The sequence below is a fragment of the Pseudorasbora parva genome, chromosome 8 (assembly GCF_024679245.1).
Source record: "Pseudorasbora parva isolate DD20220531a chromosome 8, ASM2467924v1, whole genome shotgun sequence".
In the NCBI taxonomy this organism is placed as follows: Eukaryota; Metazoa; Chordata; class Actinopteri; order Cypriniformes; family Gobionidae; genus Pseudorasbora; species Pseudorasbora parva.
The window spans coordinates 10,799,885-10,818,108 of record NC_090179.1 but is presented as its reverse complement, the minus strand read 5'-3'; positions in this window follow the sequence as shown (position 1 = coordinate 10,818,108).

Here is an 18,224-nt window from a genome sequence, read left to right as displayed (position 1 = left end):
TTTTTCAACTTTAGTTAGTGTGTAATGTTGCTGTTTGAGGATTAAAATGATCTGCAAGGTTGCAAAGCTCAAAATCTACTCCAAAGGGAATATTTTATTTGACAGAATCCACTATGGAACTAAAATGAATGTCTCGTTTGGACCACAACACTTTTTTCACAATGGTAAATCAATTGGACTCAATTCATGTGTGAAAATTATTCGTCATGCTCCATCCCAACCATTCTTTCACAGTTTCAGCCTGATGAATCTTGGCTTTGTCATCCTGGATATGGCCATGATGTGTCTTCCTATACATGGTTGTTTAAAGGGTCATGAAACCCCAAAACACTTTTTTTGAGATGTAAACAGATATGTATAGGCTGCACATCATTGAAAACACTAAGGGTACTCATTAATGGTATGCATATGTGAAACAAGTTATTTTTGCATTTTTCAGAGCGATTTCTGTCTTCCGGTTTGAAAAGCTTAGTCGGAGCAACGTCACAAATGCTGACGTCGGCACGGCCTTTTCGGCCCAAGTATGGGCTGCTGGGCACATGCTGACGTCGACCGCTCCGAGCGATTCTCGATATATATTCATGACATAAAGCTCATTCAGTCCAATCCCTGCGCTGTAGTATGCATACAAGATAATTTAGTTAATATGCATGAGACAGTCACTTCTGTCAGGCTCGTCTTCCATCATTATTGTAGAGATATGGTGGGGAAGTTTTGGAAGCAGCGTGCGGAAAAGTCACGGAGGAAAGCTAGGCGTTGTGCTGATACGAAATAACGTAAAGGGCGCCGAGCGAGCTGTAACCGGCGCCGTCTGTGGAAGCCTTTGCTACAAAGGCTCGGTAAAGTAAAATTCACTTGAGGAATCGCACGCCGAACCTTCAAGCGTTGACTATCTATGTCAGGAGTGCAAAATAACCAATCTGTAATCTGTAGGCTAATGAACAAAAGCCACGTCCTCTCCGTTTTATTTGTGGTCACAGCCATGCACTAAACCGCATGTGTTCGGGCTCTTAGTGAAACAGTGTGCTGCATATTTGGACAAATATAGATTTAGCTGCCGAGTGATAGACAGCGCGGATCGTCACGGCAATGCGCGGTCGAGACTAGCCTCAAACCTCTTCGCTTTTACACCGATCTAGAATTACACATCTCTATCACATCGCATGTTGGGTGGTTCACGTTCTCTTATCACGTCGGCGCGATGTTCATCTTGCCAAACAGCGTGCATATTTGGACAAATATAGTTTTATCACGTTTGCTAAATATTTCGTCATGCAGAATAACATTTATTTTCATTTCTCACTGAATTATGCTGGTTTGAATATGAAGAGCTGAATGATTTGCGATCTTTGCTGCACGCCACATAGCTCTCTCATTCGCTGTACTCATCCCTCATTTAATCTCTCTGTGGTAAACAATGCCAACGTGAACCAAGAACATGTCTCAGATCCGCTGTAACTGCTGCTGTTGGTATCGCTAATCTTAATGCACCTACTGACACTCCCCTATTTATGCAAACATTCCCTCTTTCCACACAATACCATCCCACCTTTTCACAGTCGACCACTCCCCTTTTAACAAGCTTTTTCAAATAGAAGGTGTGAAAAAACACCGCTGCAGCAGGGGTGTTTCATGACCCTTTAAGAAATGAAAAGCTAAACATGTCATCAATTATGGTTAAAGGAACTGTGGCCTAATAACACTTCTGCCAGAAAGACTCGGAAGAATTAATGCTGTAACAATAACATTTATTTAGGAGCTCAGCAAGCAATCAAGTTCTTTGGCGTAGGCCCCATTTGTAATTCGCATTCCAAGGGTACGGAATCTGCGTATCCTGCCTGAATACAGAGGCAGGGGCGCAGCTCACCCCCCGCGAAGTACGAAAGGGGGCCATCTGGTGGTGGTGGGGTGGATGGAGGGAGAGACATCCTGAAGTCTTCAGGGTAGAGGGGAGATCCCGTCTGGTGCTGTTGAGGATGATATGAAAGCCTGGCTGGTTGTGTAGGGGGGGGATGGAGGAAAGGTCCCATCTTGGTGGTGGTGGGGAGGATGGTGGTGCTGAAGCGGTAGTATCTGCGAACTCAAACATGAGTAAGTACAACCTTTATATGCTCCGGTAAAGGATGTGATTGGATAGATGAGAAGGTAATTAGTGACGTAACGATTGAGTCTTCCTGGCAGAACTTGCGCTTAACTTCATAGACAGTGTTTATTATTCAACATGTGTTCTTGGTTGGATTTGCAATAAAGACTGTTTGATTTTTGGATACTCCTGCATCTAGTTTGTGCCTGCTGACCACACAATGACAGCTAGATTCATGTCTCTCATATCACTCTATGGTCTCTTTCTCACATGATGAATAATCTAAAGTGAAATCATCACAGTTCATTTCCATGTATTTATTTTGTAAGTAGCCATGTAATGATTAGAATAATGTTCAGTCATCACAAACTAAGCCTCTTAGCAGAGATACAAAACCTCTCTGATACAGGACACCAAGACATTGGAGAGGAGGGAACACTGCGAGCTTATGTGTCACACTTTATGCAGTTGTTCTGTTCACAAATTTACCACCTTAATAACTGCAACTTAATAGTTCAACCAAAAAATCTAAATACTGTCATTATTTACTTCATGCCACGCATTATGTACTCTCGCAATTCCAAAACCCACTGACTTTCATGCTTCCCTGAACCATAGACTTTCACAGATAATTATTTTATTATTTTTATGTTTGCACTCATGCATTGAATAAGCACATATTGTTCTTCCTTTATGTGATGTATGAGTGAAATAGATTACAGGACAAGAAAAACATTTGATGCAGAGACTTGGTTCCATTGGTTCTTCATTGGTTGGAGGCAGATTTTAATGCGAGTCCATTTAAAAAAGGTCTGCATTTAAGCAGACTTTAGGCAGATTAAGTCCAGCAAATGTCATTATGTAACCGGAGAAGTCTGTTGTTCCACCAGAAGATCCTTTTATGGCATTTTAATAAAAACATATGAGGTCTTAATAAATACATAAATATGGATGCATGGATAAATCATTCACAATAAGATCGATAACATGCATTTAGAAAATTTCATGCCGCAAGGTCGCAAGAGTACCATAAACGTGCCATTTAAAAGAGGTCCATATGACTCATGCTTCATATTCTTCTAATCTGCTATATGAATTGAAGCCGCCATTTACTGAAAATCTCGACATCTGCTCTATCTCACCGTGACAAGTTCATGAGAGAAGTAACAGTCCAAATTGTGAGGGAATCATCCAGGTCTGAACTCTGAATGATTCGCAACTGTTCGGTTCTCGAGTTCAGCTCATGGACTCAATGCAGTGTCAGAGCTTAATAGCTCACTTTAGGGTAAGACTGTTAGCGAATAATGACTCGAAAAATACAGCACATGAGTTGAATGGACCATTTTTATGATCATTTTAATCCTTTTTGGGGCTTAAAAGCCCCAGCCTCCAGTTTGTAAAATGTATAATTTTGCGTTCCACGGAAGAAAGAAAGGTTCACAGGTTTAGAACGACCTGAGAATGAGTAGTCATGACAGAATTTTCATTTTGATGAAGTAATTCTTTGAGGCGAATGCCATGCTTGTACGTAAGCTTGGATGGAAATATCTCCAACAGTGACAGGACAAATCAAAGGTGTATTAAATTAACATAAATGTAAGACCATGTTATATAATGATGAAAACTTGAAAAGATGCAGAATTAATTTACTTATGTATTCTCTATGCTGTATTAATGCAGTAAAAGCACATTGTACACCTTGTGATTCATGGGAATAATGTGATATATCGTGGAGTGGACCTGAGACTCTTGTGTTAAGTGACCGTCAGAGTGTGGCTGCTTTGCTCTGGGTCCAGATTTGCTGCTGTTTAAAGAAGATACAAATACCTTCAATTATGGGCCCCATATTAATGATCCAATGTGCATGAATTACATCGGGTTGCCAGGCATGCTTAGCTTATCTTAGCCTGCACTCTCTCCCAGAGTATTAATGATGGGTACCCATAGGCTCTTCCCACAGACGATATTGGCTATCAATGGCTGAATCTGGGTGAGTGTCTCAGATATACTCTCTTCCTCATGAGGGATATAGATAGAGACTTTGATCCCTGAGGCGTTACAGAATTATCTGTAGTTATTGAGATTATTCTGATGGGTTAACCCAATGATTACTGCTAAAACCCATTTAGATAGTGATTTTATGACACTTTTATAGAAACACAAACAGTATGCAAAAAAGGAGCTGTGGTATCAAGACATGATTTTATGACATAAGTATAATCGAGTACCGTTTCTACCCAGATCTCTATGTTCCTATTATACTTTTGCACTTTTTCAACTTTAGTTAGTGTGTAATGTTGCTGTTTGAGGATTAAAATGATCTGCAAGGTTGCAAAGCTCAAAGTCTACTCCAAAGGGAATATTTTATTTGACAGAATCCACTATGGAACTAAAATGAATGTCTCGTTTGGACCACAACACTTTTTTCACAATGGTAAATCATCTCTGCCCACAGAATAAAAAAAGAAAAAAAAAAGGGGGCGCTGAGGGGGACAAGGCCTGGTTGAGCTGTATTAGAGGCTGTTTTTCAACAAAGTTTCCAAAATTGGTGTGAGCTTCCTAAGGCTGATGAACTTAGAGTGGTTAAAATAGATTTGAAACACTGTTCCTGAACATTATAAACTCAACGATTACCTGTGTGCTGCACATTTTATGGAGAACAGCTTCCAGAATTTAAGAGAATACAATCAAAGTCCCTTTAAGACAAGTCATTTCACTCAGCGGCCATCTTTGAAATGCCTCTACGTCAAATTATCCAAAACTGTTTGCTGAGCTTATTATATTTGAAATCGCCAATGAAATCTGTCTCAGCCTGGACAAAGCTAATGCACATGTGCAGTTCCGGGTGTAGATCTCAGAAAACGTCTCGGTTACGTATGTAACCCTCGTTCCCTGAAGGAGGGAACGGAGACGCCACGTCGGAGTACCGACGAATAGGAATCTCGCTTGCGAGAGCCAATCTACTTCGAGTCTAACTAAACGAGCCAATGCACATTGGCATGCAATGATTGCACCAGGTGCTCATGCCACGCCACGCGGGTATAAATGAGACACAGGTGATTGCATCAAATTATCTTTTTTGCTGAGGAGCCGAGTAGGTAGACTGGCGCCCCGGCAGGGACAGAGGACATGGCGACGGGACGTGGCGTCTCCGTTCCCTCCTTCAGGGAACGAGGGTTACATACGTAACCGAGACGTTCCCATTCAGTCGGTCACTCTCGACGCCACGTCGGAGTACCGACGAATAGGAATCCCTACCAAAGCGCCATGGACTCTGCCCCCTTCCAGTGCCCTGTGTGAGCCTCCTGAGCTCTCTTACCTGATGAGACGGGGCTCACACCGAGAAGTCCATCACTGCTGTTCCGCATGACCCGCTCAGTGACTATTGGATAACACTGGGAAAGCGTGCCCAATGGGGGGCCGCTGCGGAACCACATCATACCACGGGAGTTATGTGGGGACCGAGCTGAGCCGTAGCCCGCCGCCGTGAGGGGGGCTCCATCCCTAAAAAGGAGGGCTCTCCCAAGGGAAAGACACGGGCTTCCGAGAGGAGCAACCGTGGAAAAAGTGTGGGATCCCCGTAGGGTCACTCACATGGCCCCAGCCAATTACCGGTTCTCCAGGATTCAGCGGTAAGGGGCCTGATGCCGGACGCTCCGCCACGCCCGGCACCGAGGGCGGTGGAGGACTCACAGAGTTTGCTTCTGGAGAATTAAGCGCCGAGGCGCAGCAAGCCGACAAGAGCCGGGCCTCTCAGTGCTTCTACCCGTTTGAGGTGAGAACACAGGAGGAGACCGGCTCTACACGTAGGCTATAAAACCTAGCGAACGTGTTAGGTGTCGCCCAGCCCGCAGCTCTACAGATGTCTGACAGCGAGGCGCCACGTGCCAGCGCCCAGGAGGATGCAACACTTCTAGTAGAGTGTGCTCGCAGCCTGAGCGGGCAGGGCACGCCTTGCGCCTGATAGGCCAAGGTGATGGCATCCACTATCCAGTGGGCCATCCTCTGCTTGGAGACAGCCTTTCCCTTCTGCTGGCCTCCGTGACAGACAAAGAGCTGATCTGAGGTCCTGAAGCTTTGGGTTCTGTCCACGTAGATCCGCAGAGCGCGGACGGGACAGAGCAAAGCTAGGGCTGGGTCTGCCTCCTCCAGGGGCAGCGCTTGCAGGTTCACCACCTGGTCCCTGAAGGGAGTGGTGGGAACCTTGGGCACGTAGCCAGGCCGGGGTCTCAGTACCACGTGGGTGTCACCCGGCCCGAACTCCAGGCACGATTCGTCGACCGAAAACGCCTGCAGGTCCCCTACCCTCTTGATGGAGGCCAATGCAGCCAACAGCAAAGTTTTCATGGACAGAATCTTCAGCTCTGCTGACTGCAAAGGCTCAAATGGGGCATTCTGCAGTGCTCGGAGCACCAGAGCAAGATCCCAAGAGGGTATGGAGGGAGGACGAGGAGGATTTAACCGTCTCGCCCCCCTAAGGAACCTGCCGACCAGGTCGTGCTTCCCCACCGACTTACCCTCTACATGGTCATGATGGGCAGAAATAGCAGCAACGTAAACCTTGAGGGTGGAGGGCGACAGCCTCCGCTCCAACCCCTGCTGCAGGAAGGAAAGCACTGACGCGATCGAACATCTTCGGGGGTCCTCCCGGCGGAGAGAACACCAATCGACGAACAGGTTCCACTTCAAGGCATAGGCCCGTCTCGTAGACGGTGCTCTAGCTGAAGTGATGGTGTTAACTACCTCTTGAGGTAAGTCACCTAGAACCTCCGCGTCCCGTCCAGGGACCAGACATGAAGTTTCCAGAGGTCTGGACGCGGGTGCCAGAGGGTGCCCCGTCTCTGAGTTAGAAGATCCTTCCTCAGAGGAATCGGCCAAGGAGGGGCTGTCGCGAGGAGCATGAGTTCTGGGAACCAAGTCCGGTGGGGCCAATACGGGGCCACCAACAGGACCTGCTCCTTGTCCTCCCTGACCTTGCACAGTGTCTGTGCAAGTAGGCTCACTGGGGGAAACGCATATTTGCGTAGGCCCTGGGGCCAGCTGTGCGCAAGTGCATCCGTGCCGAGTGTGCCCTCGGTCAGCGAATAAAACCACTGGCAGTGGGACGTTTCTGGGGAGGCAAACAGGTCGACCTGTGCAACCCCGAACTGAACCCAGATCAGCCGGACCACCTGGGGGTGGAGCCGCCATTCTCCCGGAAGCGCAGCTCGTGACAGCTCGTCGGCCGCCCGGTTGCGCACCCCAGGGACATGAATGGCCCGAAGCGACCTCAGACACTTCTGACTCCAGAGGAGGAGATGGCGGGCGAGTTGCGACATGCGACGTGAGCGTAGACCACCTTGACGGTTGATGTACGCAACGGTCGCAGTGTTGTCCGTACGGACCAGTACATCTTTGCCCCGTAACCGGCCCTTGAGTCGGCTCAGTGCACGATGTACTGCTAGCAACTCGAGGCAATTGATATGCCACTGCAGGTGCGGGCCCGTCCAAACCCCTGACACTGCATGCCCGTTGTACGTGGCACCCCAGCCCATGGACGAGGCATCCGTGAAGACCACAGCATGCCTGGATACCTGTTCCAACGGCACTCCGGCCCGAAGGAACCCGGGATCTGACCACGGGCTGAAGGTTTTGCGGCAGGACGGAGTGATGCTCACCCGATACGTGCCGCGTGTCCACGCCCATCTCGGGACTCGGCCGTGAAGCCAATGCTGAAGCGGTCTCATATGAAGCAGGCCGAGCGGTGTTACTGCCGCCGCAGCCGCCATATGCCCCAGGAGCCTCTGAAAATGTTTCAGTGGAACCGCCATCCTGCCCTGAAACGTGTTCAGGCAGTTCAGCATCGACTGGACGCGCTCCTTCGTGAGACGCGCAGTCCGCTTGACCGAATCCAACTCCATACCGAGAAAAGAGATCCTCTGCACGGGGGCGAGTTTGCTCTTTTCCCAGTTGACCTGAAGACCCAACTGGCTGAGGTGTCTGAGCACCAAGTCCCTGTGTTCGCACAACTGCTCCCGGGACTGTGCAAGGATGAGCCAGTCGTCGAGATAGTTTAGGATGCGAACGCCCTGTTCTCTCATGGGCACAAGGGCCCCCTCCGTGACTTTCGTAAAGACGCGGGGGGACAGGGCCAGCCCGAAGGGTAGGACCTTGTACTGATATGCTCGCCCCTCGAACGCAAAGCGCAGGTACGGCCTGTGTCGGGGGAGAATCGAGACATGAAAGTACGCGTCCTTCAGGTCGATCGCTGCAAACCAATCTTGGGGACGGATGCACTCGAAAATGCGTTTCTGCGTGAGCATCTTGAACGGTAGCTTGTGAAGGCTCCGGTTCAGTACTCGCAGGTCCAAGATTGGCCGTAACCCACCGGTTTTCTTGGGTACAATGAAGTACGGGCTGTAGAAGCCTGTCCTCATATCGGCTGGAGGGACCGGCTCTATCGCGTCCTTCGCCAGTAGGACTGCGATTTCCGCACGCAGGACACGGACGTCTGCAGCTTTCACCGAAGTGAAGCGGACGCCCGTGAACCTGGGGGGACGCCGGGCGAACTGAATCGCATAGCCGAGCCTGATGGTCCGAATGAGCCAGCGAGACGGACTGGGAAGCTCTAACCAGGCTCGCAGAGACCGAACAAGCGGGATCATCGGGACCACCGGCGTACCCACCGAGGTGCAGCGAGGTGGAATACAGGCACCGGTCTGGGGCGGCTGTCTCGTGGAGGCGGCCCGCAGAGAGGTGTGAGTGTGCCGTGCGACACCTACCTGATTCCACGGCTGGGCAGAGGGTCCGCACGGAGTTTGTGGGGTGTCCGTGCGTCGTCCGCTGCTGCCCACTGGCGACACAGGAGGAGGATGAGAGTGGTCTGGCGTTTGACCGGCCACAACTCTCCGAGCCCCCTGGGGACCCGGAGATGAAGGAAACTGCTCTTTTATTGAAAATTTGGGTACCGCTGGGGCTGAGCCCAGCGGCGGAACAGAAACAAAACGGAACACAAGATTCTCCACCCGGCCCTCCTCCGGGGGAAGGAGCGGTGCGGTCACCGTCTCCTGGAGAGCAGTCCTCCTCATCTCCGGGTCGCCCGTCTCAGGACCGCTTCCCCTTGCCTTTGCCCTTCTTCGGGGCTGCCTGGACGGGCGGGACGGCCGGCTTGCGCCCGGCTCCACGACGCCGCTTGGGTGGAGGCTGCTGCTGCGACGCGGGAGCGGAGGCAGACGCAGACGGCCGCCCTCGGCGACGAGCTGGCTGAGGCGCTGCCGGCGGCGGGGTGGAGGCAGCAGCTGACCGCCGCGGCATGATGTGACTGATGGCCTCAGTCTGCTTCTGTGCGGCCGAGAACTGCTGGGCGAAGTTCTGCACCGCGTCGCCGAAGAGGCCAGTCTGGGACACGGGGGCATTAAGGAACCTGATCTTGTCGGTATCCCTCATGTCCGCCAGACACAGCCAGAGATGGCGCTCCTGGACCACCATAGTGGACATCGCACGTCCCACGGCACGCGCCGTAACCTTCGTCGCACGAAGCGCGAGGTCCGTCGCCGCCCTCAGCTCTTGTAGAACTGCGGGATCGTGACCACCCTCGTGCAGGTCCTTCAGTGCCTGGGCCTGATGAACCTGCAACAGCGCCATAGCGTGTAGGGCGGAACCTGCCTCTCCACAAGCCTGGTAGGCCTTCCCGATCAGATCGGAGGAGTACCTACAGGCCCGGGAGGGGAGACACGGGTTCCCCCTTGATGTGGAGTTAGGGCACAGTTGCATAGCAACGGCCCGTTCCACGGGAGGAACCTGCGTGTAACCCTTTGCAGGTCCGCCATCAAGGGTGGTGAGGGAGGAGGAACCACTGGGCCGGTTTCGGGCAGTAAAAGGTGCCGTCCACGACCTAGTGAGCTCCTCGTGCACCTCCGGGAAGAAAGGAACCGGGGTGGGGCGCTGAGAACCAGCACGGGCCACCCCGAGAAACCAATCGTCCAACCTCGACGGCTCGGGACACGGTGGAGGGTTCCACACGAGCCCGACCCTCTCGGCAGCCCGGGAAAGCATGGCCATCATCTCCGGATCGGTATCGGGCACAGCGGGTCTTCCCGAAGGAGCCCCCTGCGCCGACACGTCATCTCCAGACAACTCTGACCCTCCCTCCGATGCAGCGATGGACATTTCGTCATCGCGGGGAGCCCCGAAGGATACGGGTGGTGCGCATCTCGAGGACGGCCCACCTCGTTCCAACGGCAGCTCTACTGGCTGCGGAGCGCGGGAGGAGTGAGGATTCCCCGCGGGTTGGTTCCCTGGAGGAAGCGCGCTCACCGTCACCCTCAAATCGGCCGCGCTACTACCGGAAGTAACCCTCTGTGGAGGGTTAGATCGCGGCAGAGGCACGGGGACTCCGCCTTTTGCAAGACGGAGCCGCGACCGCAACTCCGAGATGGTCATGTTCCCGCAGTAAGAACATGAGTCATCCATCAGCGCTGCCTCAGCGTGCTGCACGCCCAAACACGAGATACAGCGCTGATGACCATCCCGCGGTGAAATGAACCCACCGCACCCAGAAACACACAGATAGAATGTCATCTTTAAAAAGACGCAAGCTCTATCTGTGTTGCTCTTTTAGAATGATGCTCTCCTTGGTGCTGAAACACGCAGGGGGTGGGGCCGCGGCGACACAGACAGGAATGTAGTGCAGCCTGTCGTGCGCGCTCTCTCTCACAGGACGCTTTCAACAGCCGTGAGAACGGCTTTTTAGCGCTCTCCACCTAGCGCACCGTACCAGCTGTGAAAACAGCCCTTGTGGTTGCTCTTATGGACAACGAAGAGAGAAGATCCGAAGAACACACGACCCGCTGCTGTGTTGTCACACCAACACCGACCGAAGAGATCTCTTCCAAAAGGCAGGCTCTTTCTCAGTCGAACTGCGAAGTGAAGAGTGATATCTGGCATACCACTCGGCTCCGAAGCAAAAGGATAATTTGATGCAATCACCTGTGTCTCATTTATACCCGCGTGGCGTGGCATGAGCACCTGGTGCAATCATTGCATGCCAATGTGCATTGGCTCGTTTAGTTAGACTCGAAGTAGATTGGCTCTCGCAAGCGAGATTCCTATTCGTCGGTACTCCGACGTGGCGTCGAGAGTGACCGACTGAATGGGAACTGCCTGTTTCTATAGCAACCAGAGCATGCTGCAGTGATACGATGACTTTAATAATCAACGATTGGCTCTTTCATTTAGAAGGCGGGGCTTATTCGCCATATTGAGCATTGCACCTTCTCCCATTCATAAGAGCTGGGTAGTAACTGTTTACATGTAATCTGAATCAGATAAAAAAATGAAGTACTTGTATATTACATTTTAAAATATTCAGTTACTTTTTTATTGATTACATGACTACATTTTATTCTAACAACAATGGCAGTCAAATATCCATAATTAATTTATTCTCCCTACCATTACTTTTTCTTACTGCTATTTTCCTTTCTAAAAACACCTTCTGCTTGTATACGTTCAGAAGTTTTACTACGAAAACTGAGGCCCAGAGTATTTGACCACCGGATTTGCAGATATCAGTTCACTTTTAATAAGTGCTTTCTCCATATTGCAACATTGCATATCTAATCGACTCCAGTAAGTTAATTGTATATGTCTTATTATGTGTAGTTGCATTTAACAGTTCCAATTACAAGTTTTGTGTTGTTTGCTACGATGTAAACAAAGGGCATAGCTTCCTGCTAGCCTGCTAGCCAACATTGATGTTGATATAGTGTTTATTGTAGATTTTGTAAGTGTGTAAATGTATAAGAAGAATAACATACCTCTGAAATGTTCTGTGAAATCTGTGCTTACAAAATTTGTGCATGAAATCCGTTCAGCATGATTCTCTTGTTTGTTAGTCTGAATCAGGCTTGAATTGGTGTGAAATTAACACCATCCTTAAACTCCTCATGAAATCAAAATTGACCTTATTTACTTTGTTAGCAAACATTACTAGTCTCTGGGTGAACAATTAATCCGTGCATGTTAATTAGCCGAAAAAATAGTTTGCCGTGGTTATCTTTAATACAAATCTGAAAAGTCACTTCCGGTCTGGAAATGGTGTTCCTTCTCAGATGATCTCAGTTTGACGGTTTGAAAATGCTTCACCGCTCCCCTCCAACCGTTAGTCTGCTATGAGCGCGAGATGGAGAGGAACCCTGAAGTCAAACCCTGCCTTCTGTTCAATATTTCGTTTTACATGGAAATACGCCTCGGCACTGAAATAAAATCAGATGCAACTTCCGATTTACTGGGACTTTAATATTTACACCTGAGCAGATGAAACTTGCTGTTATAAAGGGCCGGGACATTTCCCGAACACATGCTAAGCGCTGCCAATCACAATACACATGGGCCAGCTAACCATCACAGATCAGTTTTTTTTTTTTTTTTCGGAAGGAGGGGCTTCATTGAAACAGGAACTGAACAATGTGTTCGAGCCAGACTCTGTCTGGAGAGAGATGCTGAAATAATGTAAAGTAATAAATAATAATATTAATGTGTTTTTGAACAATCAAGCAGGAAAGCATAATCTACACCCCAAACACAAAATCAAGATTTTGTAAAAGGTCATTATAGAACCCCTTTATTCTTCCAAAAAGGGACACACTTAAAAGGAAACTAATTATCATCATCATCCTCATCATCATCAAGAAAATTAAGGACAACTCCGGTGAGAAATGACCCTAGGGGTGATTAACAGATGGTTACCGAGTAGATCGTTCTCTGGGAGGCGTTTTCATGAAAATCGAATGTAAAGAGTTATATTTTTAAAAACAGATTAGCTTATAACACTAGTCTATGGGGCACAGAGTAGTGAAATTAAATTGCTAGTTAACACGACCAACAAGGCTCAAAATAGCCTCACACTAACACGGTAGCATAATGAGGGTCCCTACATGCAAACCGAAGCATTGAGAACTTTGTAAGTGTACAAACAGTTTAATAAGAAGATACTTTATAAACCCAGCGCATTACGCGTTTCGACCCTCATTATGCTGCCGTGTTAGTGTGAGGCTATTTTGAGCCTTGTTAGTCGTATTAACTAGCGATTTAATTTCACTACCCGGTGTCCCATAGACTAGTGTTATAAGCTAATCTGTTTTTAGAGATAAAACTCTTTACATTTGATTTTCATGAAAACTCATCTCAGAGAACGATCTACTCGGTAACCATCTGTTAATTACCCCTAGGGTCATTTCTCACCAGAGCTTTCCTTTAATTCTAGTTATTGTCAATGGTTATTCTCACTATTGCAGACATTTTAACTGAAATAGCAAATATTGACATGATGTTTGAATACCTGTTTTTCTTCTTCTTTTTCTCCACATTGCAATCATGAGATAATGTTGCATTCTGGCAATATGAGAATAGGTTGGAGAATTGTGCTTAATCGTCATTAAAATAATGTCACAACGCAAAAAAACAAACAAACAAACAAACAAACAAACAAACAAACAAACAAACAAACAAACAAAAATATCTCTCTGCCCATATTTGCTGTGAGTGGAGAAGCTCCTTCAGTCATTCTGGAAGACAAAGTAATCTTAAAGAAATACACTTATAACCCGAGATAGATGCCTTTCTTTTCACCATAAGGAATCAAAATAAGATTGTGCTGTCTAGTATGAACTATAATGTCTGGTAGCATCTTAAATGAGCTGTTCTTTGGAAGAGGATTTCTCTGCAGCATTTCCTCTGCGAACACCCCTGGCTGGATCTTCTGCAGCAGAGACGCTCATGTGATTACAATGTGTTACAGACGCCAGTGCAAAAGGGACCAGCTGTAGGCTTCTCCAGATGCAGTGTTTATTCAGAGTAAACATTTGCAGAAATGCCCATGGTGGTGTGTGAGGTTTTTGAACAGACTGAATTGCACTGGAATGGTTATATAATCTAGGCTAAATGGAGAGTACAGTTCATAATTATATGTGGAATGCAGCAAAATACTGGTTTTGTGCTTTTTAGAGTTAAATAATATGCCTATTTATAAAATATATAGTGAGCTACTGAGCCAAATTACCTGACATCTACAACAATGAACTTATAATGACACACGAAAAATAAGTATTTGGATTAATACAGATATAGCCTATGATGCAAATGTGAGAATAAAATTACAGAATACCAGAAGTGTATTTTCTGTATCTGTTATTGCGCGAGAGGTTGATGGAAACCCCGGAGTGGATCAGCGACAAAACGCTTTAAAGGAATAGCAATACTGTAAATAAATAGCGAGAGATAATAAAAGCCATTGGGAATTCTACTATAATGTGTGACCCTTAGTAAATAGAAACTACAATATACAATAAATAAACACTTGTATCTGTTTTACAGATAAGCAGAACCATTGTTAAATGCTAGTAAATAAAGTAGCACTCGAATATAATCCTGTTTGTCCTGGACTGTCAGTCTGCTTTGAAGCTGCGCTTATGATGAGAGGACAGAGACGCAGCTCTCTTCGTTACTGTAGGAATAAAAGAGGTTAGTAGTATTTCAGAAAGAAGGGAGGAGATTTGCCGACGGCTCTCCCATTGGTTTAGTGCAACCGTGATGGCATTGAGGTGACGGCTTCATACTTTATAAAGCTCCCTCAGAGTGAGGAAACCACTGTGAACTCTTTACAGCTGAAGTGGCGCCGAGGAAAGCCCGTGACATAACACTGAACCATGAGTGAGGTAAGTGCACCTCCAGCTTTACCGCATCCAGACGACATTTAAACGTTTTAATCGATTTATTCTGCGAATCTTTGAGACACTTTATTGCTTCTATAGCCTAGTCGTATTTGCCGATAGAACTGCGTGGTTACTTGAATGAACTTAGGTATTTAATTTAACTTCATTTGATGAAGAGTTCTGAAGAGGGTGCACTTACCTTTACACATCATCACATTATAGGCTACTTAAATAAATATCCCTTTTCTGTAAGGTAGAACAGAAAATCTATCTATCTATCTATCTATCTATCTATCTATCTATCTATCTATCTATCTATCTATCTATCTATCTATCTATCTCTCTCTCTCTCTCTCTCTCTCTCTCTCTCTCTCTCTCTCTCTCTCTCTCTCTCTCTCTCTCTCTCTCTCTCTCTCTCTCTGTCTGTCTATTTTAGCTGCACAAAGGCATTAAACATGTCCACTGTTATTGCCCTGGAGAAGTGGCACAGTTCATTAAACACACAGTGACCTTTTGCAACACCATCACTCGATAGCAGTGCATGTTATCGCTATGGGAGCCTGCCATTAAAAAGCACATTACAGGCTAGTTAATGCCAGTTCTGCAAAATCTGAACAGTAGCTGTAGTAAAACAGTAGCTAACTGAATAATAACGAAGCACTAACCAAATTATCAGAAGCAAAAATGCAAAACATAAAAAAAAAAACATATATATTTTTTTTTTTGACTGACTGACTTAATGTGATATTTAACACAGCTTAAACTTTTATTAAAATATAGACGGATCTTGCCTTAATAATGCATGCCATGTGGTTTTATGATGTGAATGTACAACATTCACTGTGAAACATCTAGGTAGCCTATATGAAACCAACATTTACATTTGCATCATTTGACTTTTGACACAAAACCTTATAGTCCACATATATAGCGCTTTTCTCCCCCATTATAGAATATTTATTTAGCTAGTAGCCTGTGTGAAATTTTTGATGATTTGTTTTCAATTATGTGATGGTGATGATGAAATATATTCTCTTGCCGCATAGTGGATCGCAGTGTTGTTGTCAGCATGGAAAAATATTGCAATTAATAAATACGTACATACGGTTTGTTTGGACACAAAACTGTCATTTTGTATTTTTTGTCTTACATGTAATTCCTGGTCATATTCGGTAGCTTTGTGTGATAAACAAAATATAGCTTGGTATACACCACTTGTGTCCAATGAAAGTCCTAAAGCAAAGCTAGTTACTACACTTAACTTTATTCAGTTGGCAGACCCTAGACAATCCCTTGTCCATCTCATAATCTCTATGGACATGAACATATTCATATTCATTTACCTTTTTCTGGACTTTGGTTATTGAGGTTTTCATCTATCAGAATGGTTGAAAGCAGCCATGTCTGTTTTTGTTGTGTTGGGTACAGGATTTCTCTCAGTAAATAGTTAATACATTTCCAGAGAGGAAGTGCTAATTAATAACTTCAAAGTCTTCTAGAAGCCGAGCTGTTGTGGCATCTCTCTCCAGTGTGTGTGTTGTCGTTATTTTCTGTGACCCGCTGCAGTGCTTTTTGAACATGATGTGCCAGATGTAACATAGAGAGGGATGCTAATTATGAGGGAGGAAATTAGCATAAACTCAGCCCTGATTTAAGCAGTCAGGTCATTACCATGTGTTCAGTTTGCTTCAAAGTATTAGAGCGTTTAATATCTAAAGAAAAAGACCAATTACTGCGAGAGCTGTGATCAAACACCATATGCCACATCTCTCCGGCTTCCTCTCATTAGCTTTCATTCCGCATTTTCTTATAGAGTATTTGGTTGCAGAAAGCTGTTTATTATTATAGTAAAGACTATATCATTAAAAAAAAGTTGGAATAGTTTAGAGATTGATTTAATGCCAGGTAATTGTAATGTAATTAAGATTACAACAATGATAGCAAATGATAACTTTCATTTAAAAAAGCTCACTTTAATTTGCTTTACCTTTCAAAAAGAAGTTACTTTATTAGTAACTTTATCAGAAATGCTACAAATAAAATCTGACTGTAAAAAATTATCTTAATTTAATGGTATAAAACTGTAAAAACCTACCAATCTGTTAACATAAACGTCCCTCACAATATTCTGTGAAAAACTGTAATAGTATCTAACGGCACAGTTTTTCAGTGTAATAGTGCTTAATCTATAGTTTTTGGAAGAACGGGTTATCCTATATTTTACAGTGTAAAAAACATAAATTGAACCGTGACGGCTCGCATTTGATGTTTTTTATTTAAATAATTATGTTTCACCTTAGTCTTTTATTATCAGTTGTGAACATTGGGGTTTTCATGTTGTTATATTAATGGTAAATGCATTATTATAGTGGCATGCATGTTACCATGATATTTTCATTGTTACCACAGTATTTTTTTACAGTAAACTTTTTATTGTAAATGTAATAGATTTTGTATTTATAATTTTTTATATTATGTAAATAGTGAACATTTATCAGCACACATACACAAAAGTTAGTGTTAATACACTGAAGTGAATTAATAATTAAAAAGTAATTGAATTGTATTCAAATATGCAAAAACTTTTTCAGTTTTTAATTAATTTAATTTACAAAATCAATAAAATTCAGCTTCACAGTTAATTCTTTATTTAATTCTGTTTTTGTGCCCATGTTCTTTGAATTGTGCCAGTAGACCCGTATGAACTCATCACTTGAACAGAGCTGCAGAGCGCAGATTGGGGATAGATCAAAAACCCCACGACACATTTAATCTGATTCTGACAACTCTTGAAAAACTGCCCACATTACTCATTTCAAAATGGTCTCCTCGTATCTCATCTAATTCATCTCTGACCTCCCCACACAACAATTCCCTCACACTGGATTTCTTCTTGACCCTCAAAAGGCCTACTACATTTCTTCAAGTAGCACGGCTGTCTGGAATCTGATTGGACGTGTTGCCATGAGCAAGAATGAGCCGCAGCATTTTAACTCCCCGTGTTTGCCACCAACTTTATTTGCCCCTTACAACTGTCTGATGCAATATTTACATAAACAAGCCATTTTCATTCTGCCTGTTTATAGTGAATAGGAAGCCAGCTTTAAAATTAAATATAAAGATCTGAGAGATGAGACTAAAAGGAGGTGAAATAATAGCCGAACAAGTTAGTAGTCACAAAATAAACCGATGAGCCAAAACATAGCCAAAACACTTGCCTAATATGCTGTTGATCCTCCGTGTGCCGCAATACAGCGCCGACCCACTGAGGCATTGACTCTACAAGAGCCCTGAAAGTGTCCTGTGGTTTATGGCACCAAGATAATAGCAGCAGATCCTTCAAGTCCTGGGCCTCAGCCTTCTTGTTGCCAAGAGCGTCTCCTGTGGCGTCTACACCAGCTCCACCGTTCAGGCCACTATACCCTCAAAGCATCCATCTAAGTGGCCCA